At 28.1% G+C, this 20,967-nt stretch overlaps 1 protein-coding gene across 4 annotated transcripts in view; it reads left to right on the top strand.

Moving 5' to 3' along the window:
• Window positions 1-19,232, top strand: part of LOC107455319 (potassium voltage-gated channel protein Shaker) — a 657,874-nt gene extending 638,642 nt beyond the window's left edge. For all 4 annotated transcript variants that reach the window (XM_016072833.3, XM_071182262.1, XM_071182261.1 and 1 more), the window contains exon 3: window positions 6,465-19,232. The gene's annotated coding sequence lies outside the window, so the exon portion shown is untranslated. The remainder of the gene's footprint in view (window positions 1-6,464) is intronic.
• The last annotated feature ends 1,735 nt before the right edge of the window (window positions 19,233-20,967 follow it).

Raw genomic sequence — 20,967 nt, 5'->3', positions numbered from 1 at the left:
TCTTAGTAGTTGCTATTGGTTTATGAGATAGATCGAACGTTTCCCACACAAGAGCAAAGGGAAAAATGTCCTGCTCTTAATTAAATGCATACTTGAGCCAAAAATAGATTTAAGAACAGGATGTGGCTTTTAAAAGTGTGAGAAAGTATTTCGATTAGAATAATTAATTAGGATGAAGTTTTATAAAAGAAACTAACATAAAAAGATTAATTGAAGCTTTTTATGTTACATATATATATATTTATTTATTTTGCAATTTTGCAATGTGAAGACTATGACAGTTGATTTTCAAAACTAGAGTGATTTTCTGAGGAAAACAACAATGTGAAGCAAAGCAATAAACTTGCATAATGAAATTGATTAATTTTACAAATTTTAGCATCAGTAACGCAACAAATTTTCTCGAAGAGCTTTAACAAAAATCATCGAATTTCAATCATAATTGACATTCACCCTTTGAGAGTTTCTCCTGTCAAGAATAAGGATGGAGTCGTATTTCGTATAAATAGAAAGGTTTTTAAAACGTCTGATTTTATTTATTTTTTATTTGGCATTTATTTCACGAAAAGCCTCATTTTTAATCATTTTCTACCCAAATTTCATTTTGCGAATGCGTATCCATCTGCACACCATAATGCAAAAACATGCAGTTTTCTATAGAGAATCTAAATCTGGAAAGAAAATAAATAAGTAAATAAAATAAAATAAATAAAACAAAGTAAAATAAATAAAAAAAGTTCTCACATAAAATTTTAAAGTTGCTCTCTGCCCCATCCTTAGGATATGAGGGATTGATTCTGACTCCTTTGAAAATATTTCCTATTTCACACGTCTATATCTATATTTTTGATCCAATGTGCATTTCTCGAAATATTTCGCTATTTCCAAACTTAGCGAGCTGAGAAAAAATTCTGATATTTTTACCGTATTGTATGGTAATGACATTTCTGATGAAAAAAGCCTAAGCAATATTAACAAAAAGAAAAATCAAAATGACCGTTATTTAATGGAACGATTTAACGGAAATCCTGGTTTTCAAAATTATTGTTTCTATTACGTCACATTTAGTGAAAAATAAAAATTGAAAAGTAAATTTGGCTGAATAAATAACTTTTATACAATGGTCTAATATAGTCAGATAAAGTTTAATTTTTACCACATTTACAAAATTTTATCACATATTATAAAACCATATATTTTTGCTAATTTTACCAAACTCCTTATCATTATAACTCGCCATTTGGTGTTCCCATTAAGCCAGAACAGTGAAAGTGCACTAAATGTGCCTATATTCTGGCAGTTTCTACCATATTTTTTTTCCGAGCAGACTTATTATTTTAAAATCAGCTTTAATTTTTAATAATAAATAAAATCAGTAAATAATTAATAAGTAAGATTTACCCTAATTGTATCAAAATATTTAATTTTCGCAATTTTTGGTTTCTTAAACAATTTAAAATGCAAATTTCATGAGACGGAAACTGTATAGAATGCAACCCAACTTAGAGTTTTCTTTTTCTTAAATCACTCTAATAATTGAATAAAAATCAGCATCATTTTTTATTCATTATTTCTTAAAGATTTAACTGGTTAGTTCTTATAATTTTTATTTGCTATTTCTCATAATTTTTCTTTCATTAATTTGGGAAGCCCTATTTTTAAATTAAATTAAAATATTTTAGAAGTTTTTTTTAAATTTAATTCGTAATTAGTGTTATTTTTTAATTATTATTATATGAACTTGATACATGTTAATGTAATTTTAGGTGACACATAATATTTATTGAGAAATTACAAATTTCAGAGCTTCATTTCAAGTATAAAATTTATGTAAATTTCTTTATTCTTTTAACTTGACTGTAGAAGAGCACTTTAAACGTGAAATTTTCTTATTTTATAATAATTTGAAATTTTATTAGGCATAAATTGTACTTTTTACATCATTTAGTTCACCAATTTTCAAAATTTTATCAATGTAAAATAATACTTTTTAAATTTTTAAATAGTATTATGCAATTTGACTTATAAAAGCACCAAACACAAGATTTATTCTGCTTAATATTGTTTTCCAACTCTGATCTTTAGAAGAAATGGGCATTTATATAAAAAACCATAGCAATAACTTTTTAAATAATACTGTTATTTTGTTTGTTGGTAAAAAAGGTTGATAATTATTATTAAAGTAGCATTATCAGGATCTTTATTTCGAAAATCTTTGACAGTCATTATATAGTTTATATACATTACAGTAATAATTTCTGAAACTACTTAAAATTTTTTTGATAAGATTTACTTTTGCGTAAAACTCCAGTGCAATTTGCAATTTCTCTTCAAGATTTGTTTTTCCTATTAAATTTAATGATCACCTAATAAATCATAGCATATGTAATCTTTCAAGGATTTCAAAAGGCTAGAATAAAAAAAAATCGAATGCAGCAAAAAAGAAGATTGTTTTAAATATAGCGATAATTCAAACTTTAACAACAACCCTTAAATTTAGTTATGTTTGAATCCTTGTCACATGGATGAGATAGTCCTGTTCCAGCATGATTCTATATTCAACATGATTCTTTATTCAACATGATGCTATCAATGATATTAGCAGTCTCTGTGAATTCTTAATGCATTTTTGCTTAATCACTTAACAAGTAGGAAAACAATGTCTTTTACAAATCCTAACAAAACAAAACTCATAGAAAAACTCACCCTCAAAACTCTCTCACTGAAAAAAAAAACTAAACTACATTTGTAATGTGTTTCTTTTAAATTTGTAATTTATTTCTCCTAATTCTTCTAAATTTTCAAGTAAATTAGATAAAATTTTAGGAATTATTAAATTCATAACATTGTATAAAAACTTGTTTTAAGGTTTTTAGAGCTTAATGCAATCATCTGCAAGCCAAACGTTTCATGTTTGTTATTTTTGAATATTTAAAAAAAAAATATTGAATAGTTAAGTATTATGAATTCAACAGAATATTGATTATTCTACTGAACTAGGTAAAATTAATATGTAAATACTACGTCTCAGAATTGTATAATGTATAATTGTATAATATCCCCTTAAAACTTTAATTTTAATGTTTCGCTTAGAGTTCATGCGTTTTTCATGGACCAATTTGACATATCATGAAAACTACAATACATGTTTTGAATGCCAACTTCTCACTTATAAAAATTTTATAAAAATTTCATATTTTATGTTAAATTTTCTCATTCATATTAGGAAATATGGGTGTCTTTAACATAAGAGATTGATATTCATTGTAAAAGTAGATAAGGTTTTGAATACCAACTTCTCAATTATAAATATTTATAAGAATACCATTTCCAGAATCTCCCTACCAAAACTGCTCCCGCCAGAAAAGCTGGAACTTCGAATCAGAAAATCATTACGCCTCCATCGATTCAGCGAGCATCTTCCAGCGCATGCGCAGTCGAAAAATACCTGAATTCCTCAGAATGACCTTAAAAAACATCAAAAGCCCCTCAATTGTTATTAGAACATTTGGGATTCTTCGGAATCTTTTCAATGAAAATTTTTATTTACGTGTTTGTCCATCTTTATGACCACTCCAATTTTATTATACTGCTCAAAGTTTAAGATTTTTAACTTTTTATTGTTGCTTATTCATTCTTATGAATAATAATGATAAAACATTTTATACAGCTCGTTTCATGGTTAGGCAATTTGATTTTGCATTGAGCATTGCATTAACTTTTAAGGCAAGTTTGTATTCATCTACTTTAAAAATTTATATTATCAGTAAAGAATTATAATCTCTGCTCGCTTCAGTCACAAACCCCCATGGTTGCTCGAATATAATTTTTTTTTATGGTAAACATATTGTAGCAAATTAAAAAATTATCCAATTCAAAGAGTTTTTCTTGTGGGAATACAGATTTGGTTCTGGAGATTTCGTTGAGATTCGATTGAGATTAAATTGAAACCAAATCATTTTGCTCAATTACCATAGCATACACAAACCACAAAGTTGCTTTTTTTAAGTTTATATTTAACTTTTGGCAATATCAAAAGCTCATTAAATGTTTTTACCCATAAGGTTATTTCGCAATAGTGGGAAAAGTTGATTCTTAATATGAATGCTATGGAATTCTAAGCAAGCACATTTTATTTATTATTTAATATCGTAAGTTAACTTAAGACAATTTCATGTATATTACTTATTATAAATTAACTATAACTTATTTACCGTTTGAGGATTTTAAAACGGTAACAAAATTTTTTATCACAGAATGCTGCATAATAAGTAATAACTTGTTATTTCCCTATCATTTAATAAAAGAAGAGTAATTTCTAAAATTTAGTTGTTAAATTTAGTTACTAAACTTTAGTTGCCAGCTCTTAATTTTACTAATAATCAAAATTGAAAACAGCAGAAATAGCAAAGAATAATAGGGTTAAGAAATACCGTTAAATGAGTAATTAATAAATATATTACCGGTAAATACAATTATAACTTTAATTTTAAGTCAATGACAGACAAGAATCTTTCTCTGCGTATTGATGACCATTACAGGTGTTTTTCCTATTCAACGGCTTTTCTAACCATTGAAAATGAATGAAACAGCAAGACAATATCGAAATACAAACACTATTATTTCTGTCTAATATTTATTTTAATAATGATTAAGGAAACGTAATTTTTTTTAGAATATCTTAGTAGTATTTATAATTAACGAAGGCTATCTATCGTACACTGAGAAAAAAATTTCGATCAAAATTACCAAAACATGGTAAAATTTACCATGTTCTTGGTACTATGGGAACACAATACGTGGTTAGATTTACCGAAACATTCTGATAAGTAATTTGATAAAATTAATAATGAAATATTGTTGTATAATATGTATTAAAATTTTGATATTGTGGTAAAATTTGGTAATTGTTTCATTATAACTATTGTAACAGACTAACATCTTTAGAAAACATTTTCCATATATATATGGTTAGTTCTTATANAAAGATTATATATATATATATATATATGCACTATATCGGACGATTATTAAAGATTTTAAGAGGCACCCTCAAGTTCCATTTGTAAAAAAACTGATCTTGGTGTTTTTTCTTTTTTATTCCACCCTCCGCAGTAGTGATCCATTGGATACCTCTGATTTAAATACTAATTTCAGACCATTGATGTCCCTACTTTTTAATTTCATTTCAGATTAAGTTTATAATTTGTTGTTCCATAATGATGCCAAATTTTGGAATCTTAATAAATCAAAAATGAAATTAAAAAGTATACGTACCAAAGGTTGAATATTAGTATTTAAACCAACAAAAATGTATACTTTATTAAAATCAAACGAGCCATTACTACGGATGTCGGGATTTAGAAAAAAAAGAAAGAAAAACTTCAAAACCAGTTTTATAAATGGGTTAAGACGATTATTAGAAACTACAAATTATAAACCAGCTAATAATTTTAATAATTATTTAATAAATTTTTATGTGTAATATTTAAAAGAGTGTCATGGTTTAGCGAAGTATTTAATGCTTTCAGGCCAAGGCTAGAGCCATACGAGACATTTGTAGTTGAATAATATAATAATCAGTTGAGTTTGATGCCGAAAAGTTGAAGGATGAGGACGTAACAGGGCCTAATTTTTGATCACAAATGTATTTTACGTTATCATTGTAAATTCTCATTTGTTGATTAAATTATCGTTTTTGCTTTTTAATAAATTGTTATTTAATTATTTGCTTTTAGTGCTTCAAATTCACACAATTACCACACGTCAAAATTTCATATTAATAACGAGCATACCTCAGCAAATATAGCAAATAGTTCTTATAACAACTATTGATGTTGTCAAATATTGCCTTCATGTTATTTAATTTATTTAATGATTCTTCCGAAATTTTGCAGTTGGTTTCGTAATGATCACTCTTAAGATAAACTTTCAGTAGACGTGACATATAGAAATATACAAATTGGAAACATGAAATCAATACATACCCATAATGTGTCATTAAACACGGGTAAAAAACGCCATCAATTCTAAAGAATCACAATGGAGACAGAATGGAATTTGAAAAATTAAAGCTTGTTTGATTGCCAATAGAACAGAAGAATTGAAAGGGGTTTATGTGTGAACAAGCTTTTATGTAATCAAACTGATTTTAATGTTTTTAGTGCCTCCCTCCATAGATAATATTTTTTTAAGATTTAGATAACATTTGTGTTGTTTCCTCGCTTTAATACTAATTTGCACTTTTTGTACTAATTTTTAACAATTATTCTGCAAAATTTCATTAAGAATAGTCATAGCGGAGCATTTTCTTAACATAAATGCTTTGGTTACTAATTATTATGTCTTTAGATTTATTGAATCTTATGTGTGCTGATAAATGTGTTATATATCTTAAATATGTATTATTTTATATAATTGATTCCTTATTAATCTTCTATTATAAAACTTAACTCTTGGTTCAGCTTCCAGTTTCATAAAACCATATTGGTTTCCAGGCTGGATACATGAGAAGATGTGTACCAAAGGTCTTTCAAGCTTAATAAATTATTCTATTAATTATAAAGACTTTGGAGCTGACCCTCGCCAAGGAAGGAGCCAAGTTTTTCGCCCAATTCATCCATTGCCATTTGAATGGAGCCAACGATACTGACTAAGGAGGTTCGTTTGAAGTTCGGCACAAAAGAATGTGCCACACTTCAAAAGCTACAGTATTTTTCCTTTTTACTACATCAAAACAAAATCTATCGATTAGTTTAAAAGTGGATTTGATTATATTAATCATTTTATTACAAAAAAAATAACTGTGATGGTGTGTTCTACAATAAGACATTTTTGGTTATTATGTTTGTTTGTTCTTAAGTTATTATTGTTCGAGTCACGTTAAACGAAGTCAATCAAGGCGTTTCCAAGTAGCTTATAGAAATTATTTATTTATTACCCCAAATTATTTTGATATAAGCCAAAAAAAAAAAAACGTCATATGAGAACTAGAAATAAACAACTTTAAATGGTTTATACTTTATCTACTTATTAAGTATTTATTTATTGATTTCTTCGCCAAAAGGAGCCTATGAAGGCACCGAGTGCCATTTACAGATGGCGCTGACTGCTGTTGTTTTAAAACAAAGAAGAAGAAACCAGTGGTTGCCTTCCCCAAACCAAGTATATGCAGAATATCATATGCCTTCCATTTTCTTGACTCTAGTTATTGATACCGGTGTTTTCTGTAGAATTATTTCCCATACGTAGGTTAACTTTGAGACAAATTTAAATCATTGCAATCATTCAAATTCCTAAACTATTCTGCATTATTAACCTGAAAGAAAAATTATTTCCCTTTCCAACGTATTGATTAATTAAAACTATTTATGAAGAGAAATTCGTTAAAAAGAAAAGTCTTCAAAATTAAGGTCAGAATCTTGAAACGCATTTTTAAATACTAAAACAGTAAAAAAAAAAAGAGTATGCATGCATACAACTTATTAACCTCATTTTGTGCTTAGCACAGAAGGAGGGTCTAGCTTTTTCATATTTATTCCCTTTTACAAAAGAAAAATTTTAAAAAATACTAAAAAAAAAAAAAATCACTCTCACAAATTTCTGATCTTACAATGTTCTAGGAACTCCTTTAAATCAATTTAATCTTTACGAACCCATATAAAAATGTTAATATTTAATTTTTTTAAAGTATTTTGAAAGTTAAATTAATCTTTTTATCAATATAATAAGGTGACGTAATTTTTTTTCTTAGGTGGGTAATTTTTTCTAAATTTCGTGTCATTATTTTGACATATTTCTACAATCATTTGCGTAATTTTGAAAATTTCAGTTTATTTACCATTTATCGATTGCTTTAAAAAAAACCTGGGGGAGATTAAATGGAACTCAGGTCAAATTGAGTGGAGCTCAGATTAGATTGAACGAAGTTCAGGCATTATTGAGTGGAGCTAAGATCAGATAAATTGGAGCTCAAATCAGATTAACAGGTTCTAAGATCAGATTGAGTTGAGCTCTTATTACATAAAGTGGAGCTCAGAATTAATTGAGTGGAGCTCATAACAGATTGAACAAACCATATTGAGGGGAATTAAAATAAATAGGTGCTAAGATCACATTGAATTAAGCTCAGATTAGATTGAGTTGAGCTAAGATTAGATTAAGTGGAGCTCAGATTTTATTGAGTGGAGCTAAAATAAAATTGAGCTCTGATCAGTTTAAAAGGAGCTCAGATCAGTTAAATTAGAGCTCATATCATATCTTTTAGATCTTTGAAACAAGATTCGAATCAGATTGACAGGAAAGTTAAGAGTAAGTGGAACTCAGATCAGATTAGATGGAGCACAGATCAGATTGAGTGGAGCTTAAATCAGATAAATTGGAGCTCAAATTGTGGAGCTCATATCAAATATTTTCGAGCTTTTAAACGGAATAAGCTCAAATAAAAAAAAATTAAAAAATTCCATGAAATTGCGCTCATGACAAGGCACAAACTAGAAATATCTCAAAATGTGATAAAGTTAATATTAAGCTTATTTTTTATTTTTTAGGAAATTTAATATGTTATCCTTTTTTCTGGTGAGTTATGATTAAAAAAATATTCATCATTATTTGCCAGAAAAATAAACGAAATATTTCGAAAGTGCTCTTATTTGAACGAAGATATTGGTTGCTTAAACCACATGTCTTTCAGTTGCTGGAGAAAAGGTGAAAGGGTTTTTTGAAAACATAAATGTTGTGTTCTTTTTTTGTTACATATGCAATTATTTTTTCAAAAAAAATGATGTTAAATCTATACCCATCTATGGTTTTTCATAATAAATAACTGTTTAAAATCATATTCAGAACAGTTACCGCGAAGAATACAAAATTACAAAATATTCCTGGGATCAGACTAGAAATATTTTATAAACTCCGTTAACCATATAGATTTTAGAATTGAAACTGTTGCCATTTATTGTAGATAAATTTAATAATAAAATGAATTGTAGGGAAGAGAGTACGTCATCTCTGCTGGTTACTGTGACGTAGCTTGCTTGTTACATTTGCGTGTGAAGAAACAAATTGCCGAATATAGATTCCAGATTTTCTACCAATTCGCTATGAAGTACAAGCCCATAGCCATTACTAGAAAAGTATTTGCATTATGTATATAGATTACTCTGTATTCAAATGATTTTGTACTATTCATGATTAAACATATTCAAAATTTCCTCCAATACTTTCGGGTTGTCCAATTATTAGGTTAGAAAAAAATCATCATAAAATTTAAAAAATTTATCATTACTCTATGATAATTGGTGAATCAAAAATGAACTTTGATGATGCTGATACCAAACATTCCTTATAATGTAATTATTACTTTAACATGCCAAACTTTATTGTGTTTTAAAGAATTACGATATTTTTCTTTATGATATTGTAAATATAGATATATCCTTATCCTTTTTATGACTCTATGGTTAACACTTAAATCATTACATGTTAAAATGAGAGAAAAATTTTCTCTTTTTGTCTTTCTTAAGCGTTTCACCAAATGCGGTATAAAAAATGATTATACTAAGCCTTGTAGAAATTTGCCTTTGAACTTATTGTTCCAAACGATATTATAAAAAAATTTATTCTAAAAGCCTTTTTCCCCACTGAAAGGTGGCAACAGTGAGAGTCTTGTACCCAAGCAACTGACAACTTATCGAAGACGAATAGCTTGCCTCGATATCGTTGTTAGTTGTACAGGGTACAAAAACGAAGTTAATGATTGAAGGATAAGTTAAGCAATGCCACACACTAATGTTTGATGATTGTAGTTGTTAATAAATATCCTATTGAAATTGCAAAGTTGTTAACATTGAAATGTTCTGTATTCTAGTTAATGTTAATACTGTGAAAAGAATTTTATATTGTTTGTTCGGGAACTGCCTGCTTACGGATGAAACTGATTCTTACATTATTCTTTATTTGCTATCAATTTTATTTATAATTCTTAACAAGTACTTTACCAGACTATTACAATTATGTAAAAAGTGCTAATAACGCCTTGACTATAGCTGTAAGGATTGTATGTTTGACTGGAACGCACATCCTATAGATCAACTGATCTGCTTTAAAACTGCGTTAAACGCACCAACCAGTTATAACTGAATCAGTTATTTTGACTTTTTTACTTCTAAATATTTTCAAATTTTGATAAATTTTACTCCCCCAACCTACTTTTTTTTTTAATAAGCTATTTCGTTACTTGTGCTGTTATCGAAAACTTACGTTGTTCGTAAAAAATCAGTTTAAAAACCTTCGAAAATATTTTTCGGGAAAAAAATATTTTTTCTTAAAAAAATGAAGCAGACGTAAAGAAATCTAGTGATTAACTAACATTCCAGTTCTTTCTTAACAGCATTTATACAAACAAAGAAAGCACTATGATAAATATTCGTTGTGTAAATATCTTTAATGGAAATACTTTTTGGCGAAATATTGTCAATTATACAATATGATATAGGTTCGAAATTGAGTCTCAGTTTTTGTTATTTCATTCTACAAAAAGAATTCAAAAAAATTGCTCCGTAATTTTTCATCAAAATGCCATTTATTGAAATAATTCTTTCTACATTTTACTTTCGGTGAAGATATACCTACAATTTATTAAAAAAATCAGCTTTTTAAAACTTTTTGGTAATGTAATTCCTTTACAAGAAAATAAAATATGTATGATTTTTTTATTGTTATTATTTCTACCCAAGTAGATCTAAAGAACTTTAATTAACGGGGATTGTAAATAGTAACTGAATGTATATGATACATTTTTATTACATTCATTAAATTTTACACAACCTGGATGCTTTATATTTTATGCTAAATTTCTAGAAAGTGCCAAGATGATGCATGTTGATCATAATAATAGTGTACCATAAGATAATAAAATCAAATGTTTGCTCCAAAACGACGCGAACATAATCTGTGAATAAACATGGACATTTACAAAGCCCAGCCAGACGTGGATTGGACTCTGGAAATGACAATATTTATTTAAAGAATATGTTACTATCATCTAGTCTAAGAATTTTATTTTGTCTTCGTATGGTGCTCAATAGCTGGGATCACTGTTTGAAGCTGGACACTGAAGATTATTGTGCGAAATGACAGGAATATGGTCTTAAAATAAACACGGACCTTTGCGACGCACAGCCGGACGCGGATTGTGCTGATGAAATGTCCTTATTTATCAAAGAACACATCCCTATTATTTAGCATAATCATTTTATCCTATCATCATAGGGTACATAGTCGCTGAAGTGCTTTGAAGGTCTGTCGCTGAAGCTGAAGACTGAAGATGATTTTGCGAGATGGCAAACATATAGTCCATAAATAAACATGGATGTTTAAGTCCTAAAATTGAATGCGGATAGGGCAGTACAAGTGTTATTTTTTAGCTGAAGAACGTGTCTTTATCCCTTAGCCAAGTAATATTATCTTGTCACTTTATAGTGACCTGTTATAGTGATCGCTTATAAAAGCTAGCCACGAAAGATAATTGTGCAAGATTACATGAATATATGATTTCTAAACAAAAAAGGGTATTTTCTACTCACTTCCGGACGCGGATAGTGCTGTAGAAATTCGCTTTCTTGTTTGGGAACATATTTCTATCATCTGGTGCATTAATCTTATTCCACCATCCTATAGCTGCGATCATTAATTGGCGTTAAGTATTGAGCAAGTATGTGATTTCTGAATAATCATTGAAGTTTCTAACGCACAACCGGACGCGGATTGTGCTGTAAAAATTCCTTTGCTTGTTTGGGAACATATATCTATCATCTGGTACATTCATCTTATTCTGTCATCTTATTGCTTTAATCGTTGGTTGGCATTAAGTATTGAACAAATATGTAATTTCTAAATGAACATTGATGTTTCTAACGCACAAAAAGACGCAAATTATGCCAAAGAAATGCCTCTGTTTGTTGAAAGAATATCACAATCATTTTGCTGATCCATTACCGATCGGTCATGCGATCACTTTACAAAATCTTATTACCAACATCTAACGGCTTCAAGACATATAAGAAAATTACCAGATCTTATCTAGTAATAATGTATAATGATTTAAATACAATTTTTTCCAATTCTAAGTTTGATGCCTAAGCAATGTGATCTAAACATGAACGTAATACTTGTGTATATATTTTATTTTCTTAAAGTATCTTTTAACGGCAACAAGATATCAAAACATATTTTTTCATCGACGCTTTAAATAGAGGTTATAACTGTGTTTCGATAACAGCAAATAAGAGTAATGGAATAAAATTGGAATATTATTTCTTAAAAAATAATTATTTCATTGGACCCAAAAACCATCCCTTTATCTAAGGATAAGAATGTAATAGCTCGCTTTGTGTCCGAAATCTCAAATAATTAAACTGAAAACCTTCATGTTTCAATTAAACTCATTAAACTGAGAATCTAATCATGAAGAAAAAAAATGAAGTGAGACATTGCAATCTTATCCAACATGTCGGTACATGCAAGCAGGAAGGACATCCCTTCAAGGTAGCTCAATTCAAACCAATATTAAACCTCGGTAGAAGTAGGAATAAATTTACATTTAGAATTAGGGAAGTAGCTCGGAATTTCAAGTCACCGAGCTGAACTTGAATAATTAATACTTTAAACTTCTTTTTTCTTCTAAACCTAGCTAACGACAGCTACCTTCGGATCAATAATAATTTATATACTAGTTGCCCGATATATAATAAAGTTACAATTGCTCAGACAACACTAAAGCAGCTATGAAATGTATGTAAAACTCTGACCAACCATATACGAGAGAGTTTATGAATATAAGGGAACAATTACAAATTAGCAACTGAAAGTGTGAACTGTGCAAACCTGAAAATGCTACGCAATAAAAGTGTAATGCAAATGGCTTTTATGTCGTGAACTAATGGTATGGAATGATTAGTTGAAACCATTTAATAGGATTCTAATAAAAGTCCGTTTAAAAAGTATTTATTTTTTGGAAAGGTATTCAAACATTGTAAGAAATGTGGAAATAAATTAATTTAGTAATGTCTCTTGAAGGCATTTTAATCTGAAAAACTTTGGTGAATATTTTTATACTTGTCATCATTAAATGTACTTTCATTTATTTACACACAGAGATCTGTTTTATTTACACAGTGAGGCTATTAAATATACCTTTATTTACCAGTTGAACCACTGTCTTGAATTTTCCTTTGTTGACACACTAAGCTTATTTTATTTCACACTATACGACGTCCTTACTTTATGTCATTTAACTTTTTTATGCCATAATTTTTCACGGATTTCTTTCACTATAAATAATGTCAATTAATAACAATAATATCGTTCTTCAAGCAAGGATAATACAATTTGAAGTTTTTCAGTAATTTACATTTATACGTTAATACCACGACCCTCGCTTTATAGATTGTAATATTTTTAATATTCTTTTCAGTAAACTTGCAATAACTCTTTTAGTTAGAATGTAGGAGTGCTATATTGCCACCACCAAACTTTTCCAAATTCACTGACCTGCAAAGAAAGCCTCGCGCCTACATTTTGTTTTCATTTAGCATACTATAAATGTTATAGTGTTCGACGCCTTTGAATTTTTGCCGCATTGTGAGCTAGAAGTGCTATTTATGATTCTAATAAAAAAATCATTGTCAATTTTGGGGTAATCCTTTTACTTTTCTTATTATTTGCTAATCGTTTCCATGATTTTTAAAGACGACTCCTTAGGACTAATTATTTTTAATTACACATCTGCTTGCAAAGTTATTTTCTACTAATTATTATCTAATTATTTTCTGTTAGTGACATTTTCTTCGACTGTTACATCATCAGTCATTATTAAGCATTAATTCCCAAACCGTCACCAGTAGCCTATCAGTGTAGCTCGAATGCGACATAAATAACCAAATACTTTATATTTTCGGCAGTAACTGTTAGAAAAGATCGAAAGTTTGTACATTTAAAAAAAATTAATAAATGCTGACTTCAGTTATTTCTTTTTTTACGTATTTTAAGCCAAAAACGTATTTTTAAGCGTATTTTAAACCAAAACGTGAAAATTTCATTTCAGCTTTAAATATAGAACATTTTTGAACTTTTTGGAACAGGTTTTTTGTATTTGCACTAACCAAGTACCATGGAAAATAAGTCTAAAAATAAAAAAATTTCTATATGTAAAAACAAAATAATGTATCAATAAAATTGTACATTTATTCTTATTTCATAAAATAAGAATCTTTCGATTTTATTATTTTTCAAATTCAATTTTAAAAAAGAACTTTCATTTGTCAACTGAAATTATTTTTGAACCAAAATTGAATCTCATAGATTAAAGAAACAATATTTTCGTTTTTCTAAAGTCACTGATTATTTATCTGTATAAATTGTGTTATACTTAAAAATCACTTATTACATAGTTAAACAATAGCTTAAATCGGCAGAAGTTACGAATCAATATGTTTTCCAAACTAAATCCTCAAACTTTTAAATACACACATTTTTTTATGTGTAAAAGTTACAAAAAAATAAAAGAAATAAAACAGTCATTAGGTAATTAAAATTATCTTGCAATATTATCTTTATAAATTATTGATAAATAATCATTAGCAAGCTGTTTAAAAAAATTCTAATAAAGATCATTTTTTGAATTTCGAAGTAATGTTAAAATGATAGAATGAAAATAAATGTGAAAGCGAATTTCGACACTAAAATTTATAAGAAATTTAAGACAATCTAAAAATGTTCAAATGAATTCTAAGCATTTTGTACAAGCTTCAAAAGCAAAGCAATGGGACCGATGATCTATAAATTTACCTGTAAATTTGAACTGGTGCTACATTTCTGCTTAGATAAAATATTTTTTAAAAATTAATTTTTTTAATGTTTCTTTTAACGCTTAAGCGAATAACCATGTAATTAGCACTGGCCTAGTTATTTTGAAACAATTTTTCTAAATGTACGATAAATACTGTATTAAATGTAGTGGAACTTAATGATAAATATTATTTTACGTAATAATATTCAGCTGTACATTGCTGAATAATGACAGTATTGATATTGAATGACATTCTAATGACATTCAACTGAATGGTAAATGTTGTTTCGCACGTAACATTCAGCTGTAAAATACTGAGTAATGACATTGAAAGACATTCTAATAACGTTTAGCTGTATGGTAAATATTATTGCGTACTACATGACATTCAGCTATAGTATGCAGAGAAATGACAGCATTGACGTTAAATGACATATAGCCTTATGATCACACGTGACATTAAGGTGCAAATACAAAATGATCATAATAGTAATTTAAATCTCAAACACGATTGAAAAACTGCATTAACTTCGAAAAAGATTACTCCACTCCTAGTTTCGCAAAACATTTTTATTTTTGATGTTCAAAGAAACACTTGTTTTCTAAAATATTCTTGAAAGTACAGACATTTAAATAAAATAAAAAATTTTAAAATATGAATAATATCAATACGCATAAAAAAGTCTCGAGATTTTTCTGATTTCGAGATTCTAAAAAGTCGAGGAATGATCTAGAAGTAGGCGTACTGATTGAATATGTGATCCCAAATAAATGTTCAATATTTTTTCTATTAAAAAGAAAACAATTAAAAATAATTATTAAGAAAATAATAATTTAGACAAAACCACTTTTTTGCACAAAAAAGATTTTTTTTTTTAGTTAAAAAAATTACTAAGTTGCAAAAATATTTTTAAAAATACTTAGTGTAAGTAGAAATTTTTTGACAACATTATAATTTTTTTTAAAGAAATAAATCGTATTCCTTTAAAAAATTTACCGCATTTTATTTTTAGTAATCAATAACTTTATGCATGCGTAGAGGATTCCCATGAAGCTATTTCGAAATGTCGATTACAGCAAGAATTGTACAACATTATAGTGCTGCCATTTACCATATCAAAACACATTTTCTATTCTATCATTTGTCTATCTTTTTTGCATACGTACAATAATAGGTCGTAATTGCGAATGAGAAAGAAAAAAAAAGAAAAAAATACTTTGAAATGTAATATTATTCCATTTATATATCCAACTTATTTTCCAATCAAAAAATACGACAATAATAAACAATAATCACATCATTTTTATTCCAAATCTTTACGAATACATTTAAAATTCGATAAGTTTTATTCCAAAAATTCAATAAATCTTTCATTTCTGGTCATACAGCAAACGTAGAACAATAATCTCATGCCCTTTCTTCCAAAGTCTTCGAATACAACGAACTTTAAAAAAAAAAAAATTCTACTTCGGAAGTTGTATGAAAACTTCTTTTGTAAGTATAAAATACAACGATTATAGAACAATAATAATCAATAATCACATCTTTTTCGTATTAATGTTTTCTAGAACAATTTCAGTACACCGACTACTCAATAAATTTCTACTCCAAAAAATCAATGAACTTTTTTTTTTTATCATAAGATAAAACACACAAAGAAGGATAATCAAATATTTTTATTCTAGTGTTTCGAGCACAATTAACTTTAAACAAATTATAATTCTGAAAATTCAACAAACTTATCTTTTTTTTCTTTTCTTTTTAATCATGAAATGCAGCATTCGCAGAACAATAATACCATCTCAATCAATAATCATAGAACAATAATGTTTTCTGCCACAATTATTCGACAAATTTAGATTTCGAAAACTCATTGAACACTTTATTGTAAAAATTTTAAAACTATTAAAAAAACGAATTTTTTATGCAGAAATTTAATTTTATTAGAAACAAAACTTAATGTCAGAACTGTTCTAACTCGTTCGTATGCATCCACAAACTGAGTAATATGTAATTGTTTAATTTTTTTTTCACCCCTCGCTTTTTTTTCTTTTTATTATTAATGAAAAATTGAATTAAATGTTATTGAAAATGAATTACTTGCGTGTTACCATCCATTACTTCAATTATATGAATTAAATTACGTTTTGCATAAGACTTAAAACTTAGCAAGAAATTAATGTTTTATTATTCAGACACAGATTCGTATCACTGGTGAATATTTAAAAGGGATTTGGTATTTTATGTACGACTCTGAATGACTCAAACCAAAAGTTGCTAATACTGAGCGAAACATATACATAATAACAGTTTGAAAATTTTTATTTACACTGCTAACCATGAACTAGGTTGAAATTATATTTATTTCGTATATATTGATATTGAAGCATTTCACTTGCCTTTTAACTGTTTAACTCTTCCTATGTGATAAGATTTTGAAAGGTGCTTCCATTTATTGCTTGTTAAATACCTATTCTCATATATGGTTGGTACAGGGTTTAAAAATAAGCTGCTAATAACCTTCATATTACTGTAAAATATATTTAAAATGAAAAGTACCAGTGCAAATAAAAATGTAATGTAAAAGTGTTTTAAAATCATTGCAACAGCTTCTTTTCATTGATTGGCAGAAAAAAAAGTTTTTTTCTTTATGAGCAGTGGTAACCAGGCGTTCAATGTCCATGTTCACTGTATTATTAATTATTTATAAATATAACTATAAAAAGTTACGATTTAATTCACATTTCTGTCTGTCTACTTAAGTAAAAAAAATCTGAAAAATTTCGATATTGCAATGGATGACTATTTATTAGTGATACACTTTAGCTGTTCTATTTAATTACAAATGATGTAAATACAAGCGTTTTATTTCATTTGTATATGGTTTTATGGGTAGACATTTATTTTTGATTATGATTTAATTAGTTTTCCAGTTACAAAATAAATTTTTTTTTAATTTGATTTTGTTTGTTATTATTTTAATGATAATGCTTTTATTAATTTGGAATACTTAAAGTAAATTTTAAAAAGTTTTCGACAATAGTTCAGTGGAAACTGTTACACTATGATTTTAGAAAGAAAAAATAATTGATGTTATATGCAAAAGTTGTCTTGTACTTTTTATTTCTATTAATCAAGAAAATAATGATCAATAAGTAATTTACAAGATCCTAATTTCCATACATAGAATGCGCCTAGTTTCTATAGCAGCTAGCCCAGTAAAAAATAATGCATGTGTCATAGGTGAAATTGATATTCGGGCTTTTTTCAGATAGCCACGCTAACATTTTGCAATGCGCCATGCTAATTTGGAAAAGTATCTAGCATTTTTTAATCTATTTTATACTTTTTAAGCTTATTGCATACCTTTAGACTAATTATAAAACATACTATGCAATATTCAATCAGCCTGATTTATTTCAGGCAGTTTTCAGTAGGCCGAGAGTAGTAAAGACCTATTGCTGGTTTATTGCATTAAGCCTTAGAAAATTCAGTCTGATTGAGCGATTCTCCTCACATTTCCAAAACGTGTAAAGGCTGATTGTTATAAGTCTAAAGAATATATTTTGGACTAGAGAATGCTAAGAACTTTTCCAATTAGTCTGGCACATTTTAAAATGTTGGAAACGTTTGCAAAGAGCCGGAATTTTCAATTAGCCTACCTCATATGTTACGCTAAGCTCAGATTCGAGAGGCGAGCATCCATTGACAGCTGATTAAAACGATGGTGAATCTGACTTGTTGGATTAAGTCTCTAGCACTGAATAAAAGTTCCTGTCATCAAACAATTTGGAATAAGGAACATTTTTTTTAAAATTTAAATGAACGTGCTCAAGTATAACTCACTGCCATTCCATGAAAATGACCATTACTGTTCAGCAAAGTTTTTAAAACACTCTAAATGCATTGAATCTCATCTTTGTTTACTTTGTTGCTCTTGTTGTTTTGTACGATACCTGTTTCCATGTCCTTCAGTATAAAGGCTAAAGAAGCTGTCAAGGCTCATCTGCCTGGCCTTTGACTGGTTGATTTTATTACAAATAACCGTCCAAAATGTGGAATACAAACCTTTGTTTGAAAAAAATACTATAGATGTGCAAAAGGTTTATTCTCTTGTTTCTTTTCCACCGAAGTTTGTTTAACTTGTGAGCATGTGATATATGTAATACTGTTTTCATTTGTTGTCTCCAGTCTGATTTTTTGTAGAATCTTCATAAGATCAATTTCTTTATTTCCTTTCTGTGTGCATGAAATTAAAATGATACAAATAAATTTCAAAAAAATTATATTGTTCTCCTTTTTCTTGCACGACATATACATAGATCCTTTTTACTGAATTGTAGATACCGCGATCAAATTAATAAAGCTACAGTTCCTTTTCAAGTCTTGGTTGTCTATCCTTCTTCAAAATACCACATACACTATATTAATGGCCAATTAATAATTCTTAGGGGGAAAGTATCCAATCTTGAATGAATTTGTCGTGCTGAACATGAATATCACAAAAACGAAGAGAAAAGCTGCTTTTCTCTTATTAAGAAGGTAATTTCTTTCTTTCTTTTTTTTTTTTTTTTTTTTTTTTTTTTTTTTTTTTTTTTTTTTTTTTTTTTTTTTNGTTTTTTTTTTTTTTTTTTTTTGTTTTTTTGTTATGAAGTTGTTTTAATATAATACAATTTCCTTATATTAAATTATACATTTTATCATATTATACATTATATTATGTTTGAAAAAAATAATTAATCAGTGGATATTCTATTTATGCAATATATCCAATATATATATCCAGTTAATATAGTAACTCGAGTAATTTAAGTGTTTCAAGTACTTTTAATCTTATACTTTTCAGGTTGCTTTTGTTCAGTACTTAACCTGCTTGTTAGCAAGTAACTATACAAGAATACGCATTACTTACGTAATGTATGTAATATATGCACTTTTCTTAATTCATAAGTTAAGTAGAGAAAAAAAACTTAACCACTTCTGCCGTTTCCTTTATTTATTTATTTATTTTCGTTTTTGCGTTTATCACTCTAAATGTATTAGGAGCTTCCTACATTCATCTCAAAAGCTTGTTTCTTTTCTTTTCTTTAATTGGCTTTATAGTTATTTAGCTTTATAGTACATTAGTTTTATAGTTATTTTACGTAAAAGTTTTTTTTTTCTTTTCTTTTTTTTAAAGCAAAGCGTAATTCAGGTTAGCAAAAACTATTAGCTAGAAATTTACTTTTTTCTTTCATGTGCTGCTTTAAACATTTATGTCTAAAGATGAGCAACTGGCCTCACTCTGCTTGAATTTCAAATTAAATAATTCAAAATTAACTGTTTCTCGAGGTAAATACAAAGCTAATTTCAGCAAAATTATAATTTTTTTTCCAGCCATTTACTCTTTTAAATGAAGATTTAAAAATTTTTGATTATTTGATTTAAAAGTAAAATTTCGTCTTAGTTTTGGAGTTAGAGACTTACGAAATTTTGAAGTTCTTTTTCCTTTCTTTTTTTTATGTATTTTTGAAAGACTAATAAAAATACGTACTGTTTTTCGTCTTTTGAACGCAAGGTAGATTCAATCAGCGAATACATTTGATCTTGTATAACATATACAGATTTTGTTAGGCTAAGGGCTATAGCAATTGGCATTCCCATTACTGATGTTCTTCAAATGTAACGTAGTCCTGCAGTGGACTGATCGTTAAGACACGGTTCCCAGCAGATCACCGAAGTCAAGCATCACTGGCTGCGGTCAGTGTGCGGGTGGGTGACCACTTGGATCAGTCTGTGTAGGGACCGAGGGTATGCGGTATTGGTCCTCGTTAAACTGTTCTACAGTAAAGTGCTCGACTTTGCGTGCAAGTCGTCGGGCTACCGAAGCGGGGGAGCCATCACCTCTACAGAGATTCAAAATTGTGATGGCATGTCTTCGGATCATCCTCAGGGATGTTTCCCAGACCGTCGCCAAGAGCCCATTGTGCAGCTGTAGTGCGACGTAAATAAACTACTACTAGTAGTCGAATGTAACGTAATCGATTTTTGATAGTAACTATGACAAAGTGGTTAAAGTAAAATTTGTGTTTCATAAAAACAAAATTTTTTTAATAAATTACGTTGTTGACAAACGAGT

Source organism: Parasteatoda tepidariorum, chromosome 6 (assembly GCF_043381705.1).
Source record: "Parasteatoda tepidariorum isolate YZ-2023 chromosome 6, CAS_Ptep_4.0, whole genome shotgun sequence".
Lineage (NCBI taxonomy): Eukaryota > Metazoa > Arthropoda > Arachnida > Araneae > Theridiidae > Parasteatoda > Parasteatoda tepidariorum.
The sequence above is the reverse complement of the archived record's forward strand: the minus strand, read 5'-3'. Positions and strand labels throughout refer to the sequence as shown.